We start from the raw sequence: 18707 nt of genomic DNA, 5'->3' as shown, positions 1-18707 counted from the left end.
AGATCCTTATTGGAATATAATTGCTTCACAATACCGTGTTAGTATCTGTTGTACAACAAAGTGAATCAGCCATATGCATACATATATCCACATATCCCCTCCCTCTTAAGCCTCCCTCCCACCCTCCCTATCAAACCTCTCTAGGTCATCACAAAGCACCAAGCTGATCTCCCTGTGCTATGGGGCTGCTTCCCACTAGGTAACTATTTTATATTTGGTAGTGTATATGTGTTGATACTACTCTCACTTTGCCCTAGCTTTGCCCTCCCCTACCACGTCCTCAAGTCCACACTCTATGTCTATATTCCTGCCCTACTAGGTTCATCAGTACCACTTTTTTCTTTAGATTCCATATATATGTGTTAGCATATGGTATTTGTTTTTCTCTTTCTGACTTACTTCACTCTGTATGACAGACTCTAGGTCCATCCATCTCACTACAAATAACTCAATTTCGTTTCTTTTTATGGCTGAGTAATATTCCATTGTATATATGTGCCACATCTTCTTTATCCATTCATCATCTGTCGATGGACACTTAGGTTGGTTCCATGTCCTGGCTAATGTAAATAGTGCTTCAGTGAACATTGGGGTGCATGTCTCTTTTTGAATTATGGTTTTCTCAGGCTATATGCCCAGTAGTGGGATTGCTGGGTCATATGGTAGTTCTATTTTTAGTTTTTTAAGGAACCTCCATACTGTTCTCCATAGTGGTTGTATCAATTTACATTCCCACCAACAGTGCAGGAGGGTTCCTTTTTCACCACACCTTTTCCAGCATTTATTGTTTCTAGATTTTTTGGTAATGGCCATTCTGACCAGTGTGAGGTGATACCTCATTGTAGTTTTGATTTGCATTTCTCTAATGACTAGTGATGTTGAGCATCTTTTCATGTGCCTCTTGGCCATGTATATGTCCTCTTTGGTGAAGTGTCTATTTAGGTCTTCTGCCCATTTTTTAATTGAATTGTTTGTTTTTTTAATATTGAGCTTCATGAGCTGTTTGTATATTTTGGAGATTAATCCTTTGTCCATTGTTTCATTTGTAACAATAAGTTGTTTCACTTATTCCCAGCCTCTTCAATAAGTGGTGCTGGGAAAACTGGACAGGTACATGTAAAAGAATGAAATTAGAGCACTACCTAACACCATACACAAAAATAACCTCCAAATGGATTAAAGACCTAAATGTAAGACCAGACACTATAAAACTCTTAGAGGAAAACATAGGAAAAACACTCTTTGACATAAACCCCAGCAAGATCTTTTTTGACCCACCTCCTAGAATAATGAAAATAAAAACAAAAGTAAACAAATGAGACCTAATTAAACTTAAAACCTTTTGCACAGCAAAGGAAACCATAAACATTCAACATGTATTGAGTACCTCTGCATGTAAGCCATTATTAGACATGAGATCCAAATATTTTGACATAACTACTACTTTCAAGACATACCAAGTTTAACAAAAGACTCACACGCAGATACAAAGACAGAGTGTAGCATGATAGTGTTATAATCAAGTATTCATTAGCCATTATGGAGCATAGAGAAGCCTGTAATCAGTTTCTTCAATTGAAAAGACATAAACGTGATGCTTAATTTTTTCTAGAAAGCAATTCTTTTCTCTTGGTCTCCTCCTCCCTCTAAGAACATTGTCGTAGCTCATGGAACAAACAGCATCCTCTTTGTCCTGACCACCGGCATAAGAAAACTTTCAATTTGCTGCTCATTCTCTAAAACAAAGTAATTTGCTTTGTTTCAAACTGACAGCAATGATAAACCTAGTGTTTACTATGTGTCAACACATATATATTGTCTCTTAATACAACAATCCCATGAGGTTCTATTATCATTATTTCCATTTTACAAATGAAGAAACTTGTCACAAAGTTAAGTGACTTGAATGGCCAAAGGTGACTCACACGGCCAATGGAAGAGCCGGATCAGTCTGCCTGTACTACATATACTATTGCTTCACAGTGATTAGAACATGTTATTTTCAATATGGTTGTTTTTCTTGGCATCAACCTCAACCTCTGAGATATATGATGTTTGGGAAACTCCCTAGGTTTTTTCTTGTAAAATGCATCTCCCAACCTGCCCTATACTTCTTGCCCACCTTCCCCCATTTAGAAAGTCTGGTATAGAAAGAGGCAAAGATAGAGACCTCAAGTAATTTCTCATTCATATGAAAAATTTGTCTTGTAGCTCAGTGGAGAGGAGATAGGGAGATAGAACTAAAAATTTTAAAAATTATATCAACTGATATTGAACATCAATGTTTTTTTTCTTTTCCTTTTTTTTTTTTTTTGTGGTACGCGGGCCTCTCACTGTTGTGGCCTCTCCTGTTGCGGAGCACAGGCTCCGGACACGCAGGCTCAGCGGCCATGGCTCACGGGCCCAGCCGCTCCACAACATGTGGGATCTTCCTGGACCGGGGCACAAACCCATGTCCCCTGCATCAGCAGGCGGACTCTCAACCACTGCGCCACCAGGGAAGCCCCAGTGTTTTGTTTATGGCAAGGCAAAACACCTTTAAGGTGTGTAAAAGAGGCACCATTTTCTTCTCTGTACACTTAGCAAAATGGTCAAATCATGACTTTGATATTTATAATTTTATGTGACAAATTCATTACCTTTATTAAAACAGGGAAATTTCAAGAAAATAGTTTCCTTCCTTAACATGAAATGTTATAAAGGCCAAGGGCTTGAATCTTTTCCTTTTCATAAGGATTCTCAAATTCTAACTTTTCTGTTCATCTTAATTTATGCTCAGTGCAAGGAATTCATAGTAAAAGTTTGAGTTAGCTGAAGGGAATTAGTAAGAAAGTAGAAACCGCATGAGGAATTATTTGGCCTTTAGTCATGATTTCTTATTCCAGTTATTATTTAAACAATGTTATCTGTATATTTCCTTTTACTTTTTCAGGTCTTTGTTAAAGGAATTTTTCTTAAATATCATTTTATTTTCAGGCATTAAAAAGCCTTATTATTCATCTATATTTTTCTATTTTTTCTGTCTGGCTTTATGTAACTTGTATGGTAATTTCTAATATGTGCAAATGCTGTTTTCTCCCCTTCTTTCCTATAAAGCTAATTTGTATTATTTTATAGTTAGAAAATGTTACTTCAATTTTAGGTTCTGTGACCAACTTATGTGGTAAGGGAACATTTTAAAGTGAATTTTAATCAAAGGAGTTTTGAGCATGTTTGTTGGACTTTGAAACCAAAAAGTAATTCAGTTTTTATATATAGACTCCCCTGCTCACTAGCTGAAAGCCTTAAAGTTCTGAATATCTTTACAACTTTGCTTCTTCATTTGTAAAATAAACACAATAGTACATATATGATTGTTAGGCAATTAACTTAAAAAATTGCAGAGTATCTGAAATGCTAGGCAAATCAATACTTATTCCGTTCTTTTAGAATCACCCTTAAAGTGATTCTAAATAACCTTAAAGCAGTGGGTCAACTAAAAATACAATGTGGACTTTTATCCAGCAAGTTGCCAGATACAAAAGCAAGTAATGCTAGAAAACATTCATCTAATTTATATCTATTGTTGTTATTATTGTTAGATATCCTTTTAATATTATCTCAAAAACTTTACCAAAATAATATACCAGAAGCACTTACTGTAACATGATGTAGAATAGGAAAATGTGAGAAGCTATCTAAACTTCTGCAAACTTCAGTTCTCTGTATCTGTAAAATGGGGACGAAAAAATTCCTCACAGAATATTGTGATGGTTGACTTTCTAATATATCGAAGCATGTTGTCCATTGATGGATGTACAGTGGGTGTTTGATCATGTTGAAATAAATAAGACCATCTATTTATTCAGAGCTATTTATTCAGGGCTATTTATTCAGAGCTTACTATAACAAGGGAGTCAACCACGGTCACTTGTGTTTTGGGAGAGACTCAAGGGCAGACGGAGGAATGGGAAACATTTAGAGTGGAGAAAAAGGAAGGCTTCAGGAATGGCCTGATTGGAGGCTATTGGCGTAGGGAATCTAAAAGAGGGCTAACTAGAAGCAGAGCGTCCTATGGGTTAGGTGTACATATTTGGCTTTCTCTGGTTGGCTCTAAGTTGAAAGTAGTGACAAAAATTAGGGAAGCTGCTAGTTATTAATCAAATCCTGGTCATTTAGGGCCAATTGTTAACAGAAGTTATTGTTTAGCTTCCTGGATTGCTACTAAAGGTAACAATCAGGCTTCCTGCAAGTCCGATTTATAAGGCAACTGCATTCCTGGGCTGTTTATTTTAGCTATGGTTTTCTGAGCAGGTTGCTGTTAAGTGTGAATTAGGCTACTGATTTCATATATGATCCAGCCATTGTCTGTTTGTATATTCAGTCTATCAAGAGGTTTTAGGTTCCCTGCTGCCTTTCTTTTCTCTTGACATATTTATTTAAATGCATACTGCCTTACATTTTCAACTAAGTGTTCAGTACGATTTTGGAATTTCTGCACGGATTATTTTTCTGTTAATATGGATACGTTTTGTCTCTTTCTTTTGAGTTACCCAGATTTATGTTTGTTTAGTATAATGAGCTGTATATTGAACGCAACAGCAATGAATAAGAATGGCTAATACATTGATGCAGCTAAAGATATTTTAGCTTTAATGATATTAGAAAGTTGAATTTAATGTAAAAGCTTCAGTGCATTTTTATAGAGGAGGACATGATTCAATTGTTGCAGGATCATTCAGTCATTTGTGGTGAGTAGTTTTAAAGATTAAGTGTCCTACCTCTTTCAGAAAACATCAACAAACACATGAAGTATCCAGGCCAGGGGAAGACAGAGGAACTGTCTTCCTCTGTAGCTGCTCCACATTGGTAGAGCGGGTGATCCACAATGGATCTATCATTACAATTTAAAGTTTTCTCCACTTCTTTCCAATCTGCTAAGAAATAACTCTATTTACAGATTTGCATTTTTCCTCCTCTTTGTCCTTTCTCTTCTAGGATGGGTATATAAATGAACTGAAAAACTGGACAAAGTATAGGCAGGAAAAGTGAAGGGTGAAGAAAGAAAAAGGGGTTTGGTATTTCACAAATTTGATCAGCTTCTAAATAATTGAATATAGGCTGAATATTTGACTGCTCAGAAAATATAATTCTATATACTTTATTTTATACCTCTATCACTTTGCCATCAGTTAAGATTTCATAACTTTGATAAAGATATTTTAGCAAGGGTTTTAACATATATTGTAATGATCTTTGAGATTTTTACTAATCTATAGGAAAGAGAGAAAGGGAGAAAGAAAGAAAGAAAGGAAGAAAGGAAGAAAGAAAGAAAGAAAGAAAGATAGAAAGAAAGAAAAAAAGAAAAAGAGAGAGAGAGGGAGGGAGGGAGGGAGGGAGGAAGGAAGGAAGGAAGGAAGGAAGGAAGGAAGGAAGGAAGGAAGGAAAGAAGGAAGAAAGATGGAAAGAGAAATATAAGACACTTTGGGCCTCCCCTGTAGGATTTATGATCTTGTGCTATGTATGCTTCCTAATGATGCCTAAACTAGTAGAAATTCAAGCAAAATGAGAATGCAGAAACAATGATGTCACTCTCAATAATGACATTTGAAGCTATGAAAGTTTCAATTGGGTTTGTCTTTACAATTTAGTAAATCAAAACCTTGATTTATTTTATGAAATTTAAAAAAATAGTAATAGTAATATCAGCTGAAACTTGAGTTCTTACTATAACCTAAGTACTATACTAAGTGTTTTAAATTAACTATTTCACTTTAATTTCACAAAGCTCTATGAGGTAGGTAATAATATATATCCCATTTTAAGAGTTAAGGAAATTAATATGTGGAGAGGTTAGATAATTTACAAATGATAAGAGGCAGAGCTATTAATTAATAAAGTCTAGCTTTCAGTAGTCCCACATGGGAGCCATATTCCTAAAATAACAGAGAGGCTGCGGGAAGGAAGTTCCTTATTTCAAGTTGCTATTAAACTTCTTACAACTTAGGGAACTAACACTTTTCATTTCCTTAATGATAATTGGATAAAAGAAACTAAGTTGGATGTCAGGAATCTCACGTTTTAGAACTAACTCTTTGACACTTCAGCCTTGGTCATATTACTTAATCAGATTCAGTTTCTTTACTTCAATGTTGAGAAGATTGAACTAGATCACTTAAGAGCTCCTTGTAATTTTAACTATCTTTTCATAGGATGACTTTTCAAAATAATCATTTATTTTATGCATTCATATTAGATTTTCTTCTAGAAAATATTTAATTGAAAAATGCCCCAAAACATTTTGGGTTACCTCTATACACAACTTTTTTTTCCTTTTGTGATTGATTATAGAAGAGAAAAACCTAAGGACACATGTTAAGGAAGCATCTCATAGCTAAATGATATAGTGGGAAGATTTTGTGATGATATAACGAGGTTACTCTGGTTGCAATTTACCAAGGATCAATATCAATTCTAACAACAGCTGCTACTTGATGATAAATGATTGTAGTCTCAGGTTATTGGTTTTACATTTCTTCCAAAATATGTCAAGGATTCCTGAACAGTATCCTTGATATGATACTTGGGTATTGTTTTTTTAAATTTTATCGATCAAGACAGGAGAAGGAGCTCTTCTTACTAAGACACTCCATATCACTAGGTAGTTTTTGCCCCAAAGTGTTACCTATCTAAGTAGTAATCTTTTAACTTGTTAGTTTATTATGGTGAAAGGGTACATGAATTAATACATTGAATGTTTATCTTGGGCCAGGCACTGTGTTGGGCAATGAGGGTACAGAGTTGAAAGACAAATCTTCTTCCCTCAAAGACTTCACATTCCATTTGAGGAGATAATATTCTGAGAGCAATATGCCAGGTATTGTAGGAAAAACACCAAATCAGTTAAAGAGGCTATAGAGTGTCATTTGTGGCTCTATCATTATTGGATTTAGCTTGGAATAGAAGTAGAATTTTGGTAGAGTGGGACTGAAATGGATCAAAAGGAAAGCAAAAATCAAAACCAAACAAAAACCCCAGCATGAACAAAGACAAAGAGATGTGTTTTTAACTATACTTTAAAAAAATCCTTGTTTTTATAATATTTCTATACTACACATGTTTGAGAACTCTTTTATGTTATGAAGAGATATGATGGATCCTCTCCCAATTTTCCTATTTTTTGTCAGTGTTATGAAGGCTTGAAATGTGGTTTTAAAATCTTTTGCTTTTCATTAAAATCATCCAATTAAAAGCAAAATCCTTTTTGGTCTTCCTATAGAACAGCTCTCAAATTCCTGTCTTCTGTTTCTCCTGCCATGACTCTAATTCAGGGCCTCATCACTTCACAGGAATTACTACAAAATCATTCTAACTGACAGCTACATTTTTAAAAATTTCTTCAGACAGGCTCAATTTCTACATATAAGGTTTACCAAATAAAAGACAATACTGAATATTTCAAGCACCTGATCACTTATTAGCACTAACTCCTTTATTTTGTCCTCATCTATTGAGAGTACTCCTTTCATTTTCATCAATGGGATAAACTTGAATGATATATATTATATTAGATTTTGCTTTATATGATATATAGTCTTATTGTCACTAACAGTTGAAGGGATTTTGAACATTTATCCTAGGAAATGCCTTGGCCATGCCAGTTGACCAGTCACTGCAATTTATTTTCCACTGCTGTCAGCTCACACACATAAAATTGCCTAGAGCTGCAAGCTTTATCCCTACTTTGATGTCTTTCAAAATACAGATCATGTTGGTGCTTTCTGTTTTAGTTTGGAGGCATGGGTGGGTAGTTTATATATTTTAACAAAGAACTATTGCTCCTTATGCATGGTAGATTTGTTTATTTTCTTTTTTCCCCTAAATAAGAACATAACATCAGATTGCATTTGTTTAGTCTCCCAAGATCTTGGACATTATTGGGATATCAAAAATAACTCTGATCTCTCTGATTTGCCACTAATTTGGGGGTATCCCTCATTCTCTCAAATGATTAATTTATCAGCAAAATGTCTATGCCTTTTTGTGCAGTGTCTTCTCCACCAGTGACTTTCTTAAAGTCTGGTTATATTGTTTTAGTTATACTACTCTTTGTAAGCTTTACTTTTCTTTAACAAAGTACTTTTTTCCATTGTTGTTATTCTTTTATTTCTCCCTGACTCCTCAGGGATTTAGATAGAGTTCAGGACATGACATCATGTTAGACATAATGATAAATCTTTTCTAGTAACCCTATGTTTAGGAATTACACACAAAATTAAATTATTTTTCAATTTCTTAAGAAAGATATCATTTTTGGACTTCTTTCTCAAATTGTATCTCCAGGTTTCATAGAAATCACTTCTAGCAGATTTGGACTTGGGGTAGCACCTCCTTGCTATAGTACATTGTGATTTCCTCTACAGTTGTTTATTCTTCAGAAAATCTGTTCTTTCTGTTGGAAAATGAAAGATTAAAACTAAATACCAATGCCTATAAATGCATGCTTGCAGATACAATAGAGTGGTATGTTTCCTAGAGCATGGTGAATCAGAGTGATCCGCTGACCCTGGCTGAAGTGGCGACAAGATATTTACAACTTCCCATCTTCAAAGCTAAGGAAGGAGAGGAGGTTGGCAGTAAATACAAAATAATAATAATATGTTATTTCCTGTACATAAAATTCCATGCTTCCATTTACACACAGACACCTGACTCTTCTTACCATGCCAACAACATAATCTTCTTCCCTCTTATTTTCCATTGTCTTTTCCTTCCTTTCCCTTGGTATTTATGTCGTTCTCTAGTCACTCATTTCAACTAGATTTTCCCCAAATACAAATATAACCAGTGTGGTTTGCCCTTGATCCAAGTATATAGATCAACTCTTAGTAATTTGCACCACTGAGCTGCCCCATTGTAGTATGAGGTGACATGTAAGTAGTTATATATTCATAGAGTGCCAGAGCTGGGGTCTTAAAGACCTTCTAGTACAAACACTCTCATCTTACAGTTTGTAAACTGATACTAGGAAAGGTAACCAGAGCTCCGTGTCCTTTACTTTGAAGGGAGAGGTGGGAAGCCATGCTCTGATCTCTCACATCTAACATTTAACCCTCTATTGGTTCTATCTGCTTTTTTACTGGTCCAAACGCTGGACATCTTGATTTTTGACTTCAAGTCTAAAGAGATTTAGCATCAATTGGTTTAAAAGGCTCCTGCTGGGAGTGCAATGAGAGGCCTGCTGCTGTTCTGCCTCCTCTGTTTATTCTCCTGTGAGACTCCCTGTAATCAAGAGTTAATGGTTTAGGAGGATCAAATGGAACTGATAGAGCCAAAATCGAAACGAAAAACGGGGAGAACAACGTCCGTGTTGGGACTCAGTAATTACATGCTTGAAGATAAAAGGATCCTTACAAGTTTTACAAATGTTTCAAAGTTTTCAAACACAAACTTAAATATAACTACCACTTATTGATCACATATTTGTGTGTTAGGTTCTGCTCTGAGCTTTTGCATTTATTACCCTTAATCTTCACAACAAGGGTAAGCTGAATTTACTGTTTACATTTTACAGAGGCAGAAACAAACATAGAGAGGCAAAGCCTTTTTGCTGAGACTTCCAGCTTGTATGGTAAAAAGTGAGATTTGAACACAGACCTGTCTCATCTACAGTCTAAACTTTTAACACCCACCCTTCATTTGGTAAAAGAACATGGAAAATCAATATATCATCTCTGAAAAATAATAAACAACATATAAATAAAAGCCTATAAAGCCATTAAGAACAATGCTATTGAAGTTATTTATTGACACGGAAAGATGCCAATAATATAGTTTTAATGAAAATGCTTCAAGGTAGTATATACCATATGATCTAACATCAAATATTATGCATCTAAATATTAACAGTGATTATTTATGACTGCATGGCTTTTATTTCCTACTTTCTGTTAATATGTATTCTATGATTTTTCTAAAATATGAATGTAGTACTTGTAAAAAATAAATTGTTAAAAGAAACAATTAAATTTTGTAAATTGACCATTCAAAAAAAAAAGCCTAATAATTACTGAAACTATTAAAACACAGTTAGTACAGATTTCTTATTTCTTTAATTTAAAAAAAAAATATTTGGGACAATATTTATGAAACCTTTTTTTACTTTAGCCTACTATTTTGAAAAGTACCCTCACCCCTTCTTACCCTCTGAGGATTCAAAGTCTACTACAAGCAATACATTATAAAAACAGAGTCACTTTCATTCCTGGAATATTCACAAAAATAAGAGATAGCAGAATAATGCTTTAAAGTTTACAAAGAACTTTGACATAGGAGGCATTTTATTTTCACAGCAGAATCCCAAGGACACAGTAATTGAAATCCCTGACTTGGTAACTTGGTTGAGAACTTGGTAACTCAAGAAACAAACCAGTATCAGGCCCTCTGACTCCAAAATGAGTGACTCATCTATTAAATAATGATTCATCTGAAAGAGCTTGTTGACATCATCGTTTGCTGCTTCTTCATGGGTACTAGAATTGGACGCTGCCAAACAGGCCGTGCAACACAGAGACAACAGGGACCACAGAAATATGGCTTGTTTAAGGAGAGTCTAGTGTTAAAGAACATTTCAGTGATCTTTATGAAGTTATTTTACACTTGAGCAATTGTCAGCTAGCTTAAGAAGCCTTTTTAAACAATCAAAAGAGGCTTCTTCCCTTCTTTGTTCAAAAGTGCTAAAGAAGAAAATCAGAGCCAGGGAAGGAAACAAAGAGGAGGGAGGGGCCACTTAGAGACTTAGATCTGGAATGTTAATGAATGTTTTATCTAAATCATTTAGATGGTTATTTTTTAGTATTATTGCCACAAGATTCCTAGCTCTGCTGTACATTATGGGAAACATCTCATCAAGAAGCCTATTCTTTACTGTATTAGACCTGGAGAGCACAACTGTGAGTTTCTTTACCCTTTACACAATAGAATTGGGAGATTATCATCAACTTTCTATTCATATTTTGTGAAGGTTATTTAACTTATGTATGTCTGTATTTATTTATTTATTTTGACAAATCCATCTTTGTCTGCCAAAGCTCCCTGTTCAGGCCAGCTTGCTCTGATGATTACTCCTGCAAAGGCTTAAGAGAGAGATGTTCTATTTCCTTCTCAATAAGGATTGATGGCATTTGGGGAGGTTCAGAATATCCTTTGATTGCTCCGTGAAACGGACTGGAGAAGATGGTCGTGGGTAGCGGGGAGTGGGCTCGCTCATCAGCTTTCCTTTGTGCACTTTCTGCCATTGACACACCCTCATCACAAGCATCTTGTGTTTCGGTCCCTTTTGCCATTCACCTGCCCAGATGAAAAGTTCCATTTTTCCCTTTGGAATTCTGACACATCGGAGTGTTCTCAAGAGAGGGTAATGTGTGCTCTGTAGTTTTCACTCAGACACTGTAAATGAATGACTATGGACCAGCCTCTCATTACACTTGAGCAAAGCCTGAATTGAGAGAGGAGTAGACCACTGTGGAAAAAATTGCAAATACTGTGACGGTATCTCTTGCTGTAAAATATTTTCTGTGTTGTGATGAAAGAAGTACTGTAAATCAGAGAGGGGAAGAAATTAGAAGTTTAATTCACAAGCAATTTCATTTGCTTTGTCCAACGAGAATTATAGACATAGTTTAGTAACATCCATACTTTTGTTGTTGTTGTATCAATACTTCATTTTTTTTAACATCTTTATTGGGGTACAATTGTTTTACAATGGTGTGTTAATTTCTGCTGTATAACAAAGTGAATCAGCTATACATATACATATATCCCCATATCTCCTCCCTCTTGGGTCTCCCTCCCTCCCACCCTCCCTATCCCAGCCCTCTAGGTGGTCACAGAGCACGGAGCTGATCTCCCTGTGCTATGTGGCTGCTTCCCACTAGCTATCTATGTTACATTCGGTAGTGTATATATGTCCATGCCACTCTCTCACTTTGTCCCAGCTTACCCTTCCCCCTCCCTGTGTCCTCAAGTCCCTTCTCTACGTCTCCATCTTTATTCCTGTCCTGCCCCTACGTTCTTCAGAACCTTTTTTTTTTTTTAGATTCCACATATATGTGCTAACATATGGTATTTGTTTGTCTCTTTCTGACTTACTTCACTCTGTATGACAGACTCTATGTCCATCCAACTCACTACAAATAACTCAATTTCATTTCTTTTTATGGCTGAATAATATTCCATTGTATATATGTGCCACATCTTCTTTACCCATTCATCTGTCGATGGACACTTAGATTGCTTCCATGCCCTGGCTATTGTAAATAGAGCTGCAATGAACATTGTGGTACGTGACTCTTTTTGAATTATGATTTTGTCAGGGTATATGCCCAGTAGTGGGATTCCTGGGTTGTAGTAACATCCATACTTAATTGTTTTCCCTCTCTGGAAGACAATAATAATGTTTAAAATTCTTTGCGTATTGGAGACATTGAAATGTACATTATTCAGATTCATTTGGAGTTTGGTATAATTTCTTCTTATTTAGAGCCAGGTACTGTAGTTCTGTGTTACAGAGACCAAGCTATTGGTTACTCCTGAGTTTAAATGACTAAACTCATTCTTTTACTCCTAATGATCACATATATTTTTAAGAATATGAGATGACTCACAGAATACATAATAATAAGTGACAACTATTATCACTTATTATGTGCCAGGTAACATATTAACCGTATAATATTTATTAGTTTATTTAATCTCATGAAAACCCTATGAGATATTTACTATTATTATCACGTTTTGTACATGGTGAAATTGAGCCATGGATATTAAATGACAGAACAGGTAACCTGGCTCTGTATTCCTAGAGGCCATACTCTCCACCACAATGATGCATTGCTTCTCATTCTGCTGCTGACCACTTTTGTTTGTTTGTTTTTGCTGTTTTATCATTGCCATAAGTTCAGTACTCAGTTCTTTAAAAATGAGATGAATAGGGCTTCCCTGGTGGCGCAGTGGTTGAGAGTCTGCCTGCCGATGCAGGGGACACGGGTTCGTGCCCCGGTCCGGGAAGATCCCATATGCCGCGGAGCGGCTGGGCCCGTGAGCCATGGACGCTGAACCTGCGCGTCTGGAGCCTGTGGTCCGCAATGGGAGAGGCCACAACAGTGAGAGGCCCGCGTAACGCAAAAAAAAAAAAAAAGAGATGAATACAATAGTAAATAATTTTAACTTTCTAATTTATCATTAAATTCCTCATAACTGTTAATTTCGATCTTTAAGGAACTATCTGAATAGTCTTACTAGTAGCTGCTTATTCACTAATTCAGACTCAAAAATTTTCACTTACCTCACTCAAATAGCTGATTATTTCAGGCACATATCGAAGAGCATCTATTTATTCAATCATTTATTCATTGATCAAACACTTATTAAGGTGTCTACTATGTATCTAATCCCATGGTTGCCCATTAGAGGCACATCCAGTCCTGCCCTCAAGAAATTTGCAGATAAGTAGCTAGGCAATAAAATGCAATGAGAAAAGTGTTACAATAGGGGCAAACAGAATGCATCTGGGGTCATCTGAACAAGTTGGTTTTTTTAAGAGGGAAGTAACAAGGCCAGCTTTGCTTCTAGTGAGAAAATTATGACTGCTTTTTAAAATCTGAACTAAAACAAAGACTGATTCTCTCCTGAGTCAAAGGAGACTGCATGAGAAGTTTGACGTAAGTGATGGTTCAAACATGTCTTACATTACTATGTGCTTCTCTTAATGTGCCAGCTTTCCCTGAAAACATCAGCAATAGTAAAGTAGTGTTTGAACTCTCCTACCCTGTTTGGTGGAGAAAGAATTCGTATGTCTGTGTTCCTAGTTCCAAATAGCACTTTAGTGAAAACTTCCTTTGGGGCTTCTGGTATTTAGAAACTCAAGTTGGATGGGGTGGACCCCGGAAATTTAATATAATAACAAACAACCCTTTATTTATTGTGCTTCCTTCCTCCCTTCTGGAGGCGGATGATGTAGCATTTTTAAAAATTTTATTTGTGGGCTGCTAAATATTTTATGAATGTTCACCTGACCATATGCTTAGGATGAGCTCGCTACTTGTTTTTGCTCTTCTCTTGACCAGAATTTCCAAGCAGGAAAATATGAAGGCATTTCAAAACAAATAATTCACAACCTGGGGTTACATCAAGCTCTCTTGGAAATATCTTCTCCTCCTGCATAATTGACATTCAGTATGCTTCTGTATGGCAACAGACTGGATTAAAATCCTAAAAGTGCTGTCAGTGTGCTGATTTTATTCCTAATTGCTCTCACCTGAGCTTTTGGTTACCTATCTTTCAATAAGAATTTAAGAGATCAGTCATAAGAATGATCCAAACATCCTCTTCTCAGGCATTGTTTTTGGCAAAATCTGAGCTACTAGGTATATTTTTAATATTTAGATAAGTAAATTTGGGAGAAGGAAGAGAGATACTAATACAACTAGTTGGTTATGTATTTAAGGAGCTTGCATCCTAAAGGATAACACATATGAAATAGATACAGTTTGTAAAACTCTTGGATATATACTTACAAATAAAAAGAGTAAAGGTTCCTATGAGAGCCTGGGATGTTTAGCGTTTAAGACTTATGGCATGAAAGACAACCAACCACAGTCTCCTTTTTGATTATGTTCATAAGATCAAGTATTAATATTTTATTTTGTCAGAACATAGCTGCACCTTGGCTTAATATCTTCTTTAGAAATGATAAATAATAATTGTGCTAGTACATAATAAAGGACAAAGTGGCCTGGGAAATAAACTAGGGGCTTTTCTTGTCTGTCTAGTACTTTTTTTGTTGTTTGTTTGGTAGACCTTGGGAAAAAACCTGGGGTATACAATATGTGGAAAAATCTAATCTATTTTATTTTTCCCAACTCCAAGTCATTTATCATATTATTTCAGATTGCAAAGCTAAGCACTTTTCTGTAACTTAGCTACTTTCTTTCCAAGACATGTCTTTCTTAAAAGTGTTTAGCATACATTTAAAATCTGTAAAATGCTTCAAATCTTAACTTATTAAAGAGGTAACACATAGGAATTCTCTCTCCACCAAACAGGGTAGGAGGGTTCAAACATTTCTTATATTACTATGTGCTTCTCTTAATGTGCCAGCTTTCCCTGAAAACATCAGTGATAGCAAGGAAGAAAAAATTTAATCTAAGTGCACATTCCGGACTGAGGACTTCTTGGCCTGTTGACAATGCCTCAGCATGAATTCTGAGACATTTATTATGAGGAGTCTGTCTGGATGTGTAGAAATGGTTCAAGAAAATCAAGGCCAACCCATGTTCTCTAGAGATGGGAATTTCTAATGTTTGACTTCCCTCGACTCTAGCACCCTCATCATCTAAAGAAAACAAAAGTAATGAAGATTTTATTTCAATTCATCATAATCTCTACTGTTAGGTCATTCAGTGAATTCATTTTAGCAGCTTAAGGAATTTATTATTGAATACTTAATATGCACCTTTCTGTGTCTAAGTGCTGAAAGATCTCTGAAGGGTCTTGCTTTGATTTACTGCTGTACTAAGAAAAGCATATCATTATTTTTTATTTTCAAAGAAATGTTCTACGATTACTTTAAATGATGTACTAATCTCTCTCTCTCTCTCTCTCTCTATATATATATATATATATATATATATTCAACTGAAACTTGTAAATTATTTTTTATTTGTATCAGTAACACCAATTCCTTTTGACAGTTGTTTCAAATGACATGTGATACTAAATTTGCGAAATGAACTCTATCATCACACAGATAAAAAATAGGTAGCTGTTTGCATACTTTTATTCTAGTATACAAGAAACATATGCTTGCTTGGTTTGCAGCATTTAGTATGGTGTTGTATGAGTGTTACTTGGACAAGTCAGCATTCAGCTGTATTTTCTTTTTGATTACTAGAAAAAAATATCATGTTGCACATTTATATAACACATTTTTTTCAAAGATATTTACCATGAACATGAACTTATAAAACTCATAAAGTGGGCAGACAGACATTATTATTTCCATTTTATGAATGTGGACACTAAGCTTTGAGGAAAATTTATCTACAGCAGCAGAGCTGTTGGGTGGCAGTTCTCTTCCCTAATCAAGTGCTCTTCTCATGTAGCTTCTTCCTTTCCTAGACATTTAGAATTTAATCTGTTTATAACTTTGATCTTCTATACTATTTAGCCATTATTATTCTAAAAAGCCTTTTTGAAACATTTAAAATGACTCTTCCCTATAGGTGTCTGTGATATGCACAGAAATATAGGTGGGTGGTATGTACCACTTAAAATGGATACTTGTAGTGATTTGTGTTTGATCTTATGGGTCAAAACTACATTCTCCATCCGCCTACAGGCAATTTATCCTCAGGGTTTGTCTTTCCTGTTGTTCTTACTTAACAATTTATATTCTTCAGGATAAAGCAGAAGTCTGAGCTTCCTAGACCTACAAAGCATTAGGAAATACATAGATGTCTCAACATAGATGTCTCAAGTGAGTGTTGTCATACTAGTGATAGAATGCTGAAGCTTTATAACTAGATGTGAAATATCCATTTCATCTGTAACCATTGATTATTTGTAAAAATACCTTTTATTTGTCATTAGAATTAAGATTTTAAACAATGCCTCCAGAAATAGTACCTAATTGACAGGAAGAATGAGTGTACTAGATAAGATATAATATTCAGATAATTGTATTGGGATTCAATTTCAATTTAGGACTCACCCTGAGTATCTGCAGAATAAGATGTGTGTAATATATAATTTAAGGAATGCTAAAATCCTTTATTCTGTAAAACATATCCCACTTCCTGGCTGAAGGCCCTGAGATTCTCATTAATAAAGCCAAACTTTGGGTTTAAATATCTTTTCCATCTAACCATCCTTTGATTCAATATACTTTTACTAAACATTCACCATGTCCATGTCCCTGCCTGTGCTAGGTATCAAGGATACAATGGTAAATTTAAGTAAGTCCTCTTCTGAATAGGCTCACAGTCTAAGAAAGAAGACATACCAATGAAGTAAATAAACAATTATAATACGGTTGCTAAATTATTCACATGGGGCACAGAATAGGTTCTGGATGATATTTTTGAATCAAAAACTAAATGTAATCAGGGCAATGATAACATTCCATGGAATTAATATGTAATCAAGGCAAAAAAGCTAGAAAGAGCATTGAGGAAACAGCTGGAGCCTGGGCAGAGACTGGAGGTGACAAAGGTAATGGACCATGGGAGGAACTGCCAGCACTTTGTTTGACTGGAGGCATAGGAGGAGAGAGCAGAGAGGTGAAGTTGGAGAAATTGGCAGGAACCATAGCTACCAAAAGCTTTCAGTGCCACAAGAAATTGAGACTTGTTTTAACTTGAGGCAAGAAGGGGTCTTGTAGGTTTTTAAGCAGGGGGATGAAATGTGAATATTAGATTGGAGTAAAAGGAAAGACAAAGATCAAGGAGCTCAACTAGAAAACTATTACAGTAGTCTAGTCAAGAAATTAGGTCATCATTAAGTTCATCACGTGTGCTGTGCCTGTTTTCCCTAGAGAGTCCTGGTATACGTCTATTATCCTGGCTTAATTATTAATAGCACTTTCCTTCACCCTCAAAATCTCCATTTAGAATGATAAATTATATGGCACCTTAAAACCACAATTAAAATAGTATCAATGAGGATGGAGAAAATGGTTGGATTCTTGAGGTAGTAAGATGTTTAAATGGGTACACTTTGGATGCTTATGAAGAGTGAGATAGAGGGAAAGTCAAAGATGACACTGAGATATTTAACTTACACAAGTAGATAACTTGTTGATACCATTCACCAAACAAAAAATATAAGAGAATTCCATTTAGTGTCAGGAGAGGAGATGTTCATTTCAATTTTGAAAATGTGACTTTTGAAAAACCATGGAACATTCCAGTAGAGATGTCAGGTCAGCAGTTAATTATGTGAGTACACATTGGTACTCAATAGTTCAGTGTTACTTGAGGTGGGGCTATTATGATCTACTACCACCAATTTGAGAAAATTTCCCCAAATTAATCAGACTACATGGATGCCCTCTGGCCTAACTACAGCCCAGTCCCCGAGAAGAGGATAAGGCTGTAGATAAGAGAGGAGGTTTGGGCATGTAAGTTACTGACTCAGAATGTTACATCTTCTATGGGAGGATGTTATGGTCCCATTTCCTATAGAACCAGGACAAGAATCAGTGGGCTCTGGAGTCTGTCAGAGAGGAGTAAAAAATCATGGGCTTGAAATTGAAAAGGCAATGTAGAAATCAGACTTCATTGCTCTAGAGTTTCACCTGGCTTGCCCCTGACTAAGCTATGCAGGCATAATCTAAGGATACCAAGCAGATTGATTTTTGTTTCATAGTAAACCATAAAAATATTTTTCTAATTGGGCGCATTGATTTTTGCTTGTTAGTAACTAGCTGCGTGACCTTGAGGAAAGTCGCTTTCCATCTCTATTACCATAGCTGAAAATAGGGAGAAAGCAATTGGGTGATCTCTGGCATCCATGTCAGATGTAAATTAGACTGTCCAGTTTCTGGTTTATTATATTTATTTGCCTTCTTCATATTTTTTATTAAACTGTTAGCCATTTTAGAACTTGAAAGGAAACTATTATGACCATGGTTCTGGCTAATCTAGGTTGACTTTGACAGCAAACGGTTT

The 18707-nt window shown here is 35.6% G+C and overlaps 1 protein-coding gene across 2 annotated transcripts in view; it reads left to right on the top strand.

The window, feature by feature from the left end:
* The window catches only part of ERBB4 (erb-b2 receptor tyrosine kinase 4), a gene marked incomplete at both ends in the record, with an annotated part of 1126414 nt that overhangs the window by 1094306 nt on the left and 13401 nt on the right, over positions 1-18707 (top strand). The gene's annotated exons all lie outside the window — the stretch shown is intronic.

The sequence above is a fragment of the Leucopleurus acutus genome (assembly GCF_964270905.1).
Source record: "Leucopleurus acutus genome assembly, chromosome: 6".
NCBI classification, from domain to species: domain Eukaryota; kingdom Metazoa; phylum Chordata; class Mammalia; order Artiodactyla; family Delphinidae; genus Leucopleurus; species Leucopleurus acutus.
The sequence above is the reverse complement of the archived record's forward strand: the minus strand, read 5'-3'. Positions and strand labels throughout refer to the sequence as shown.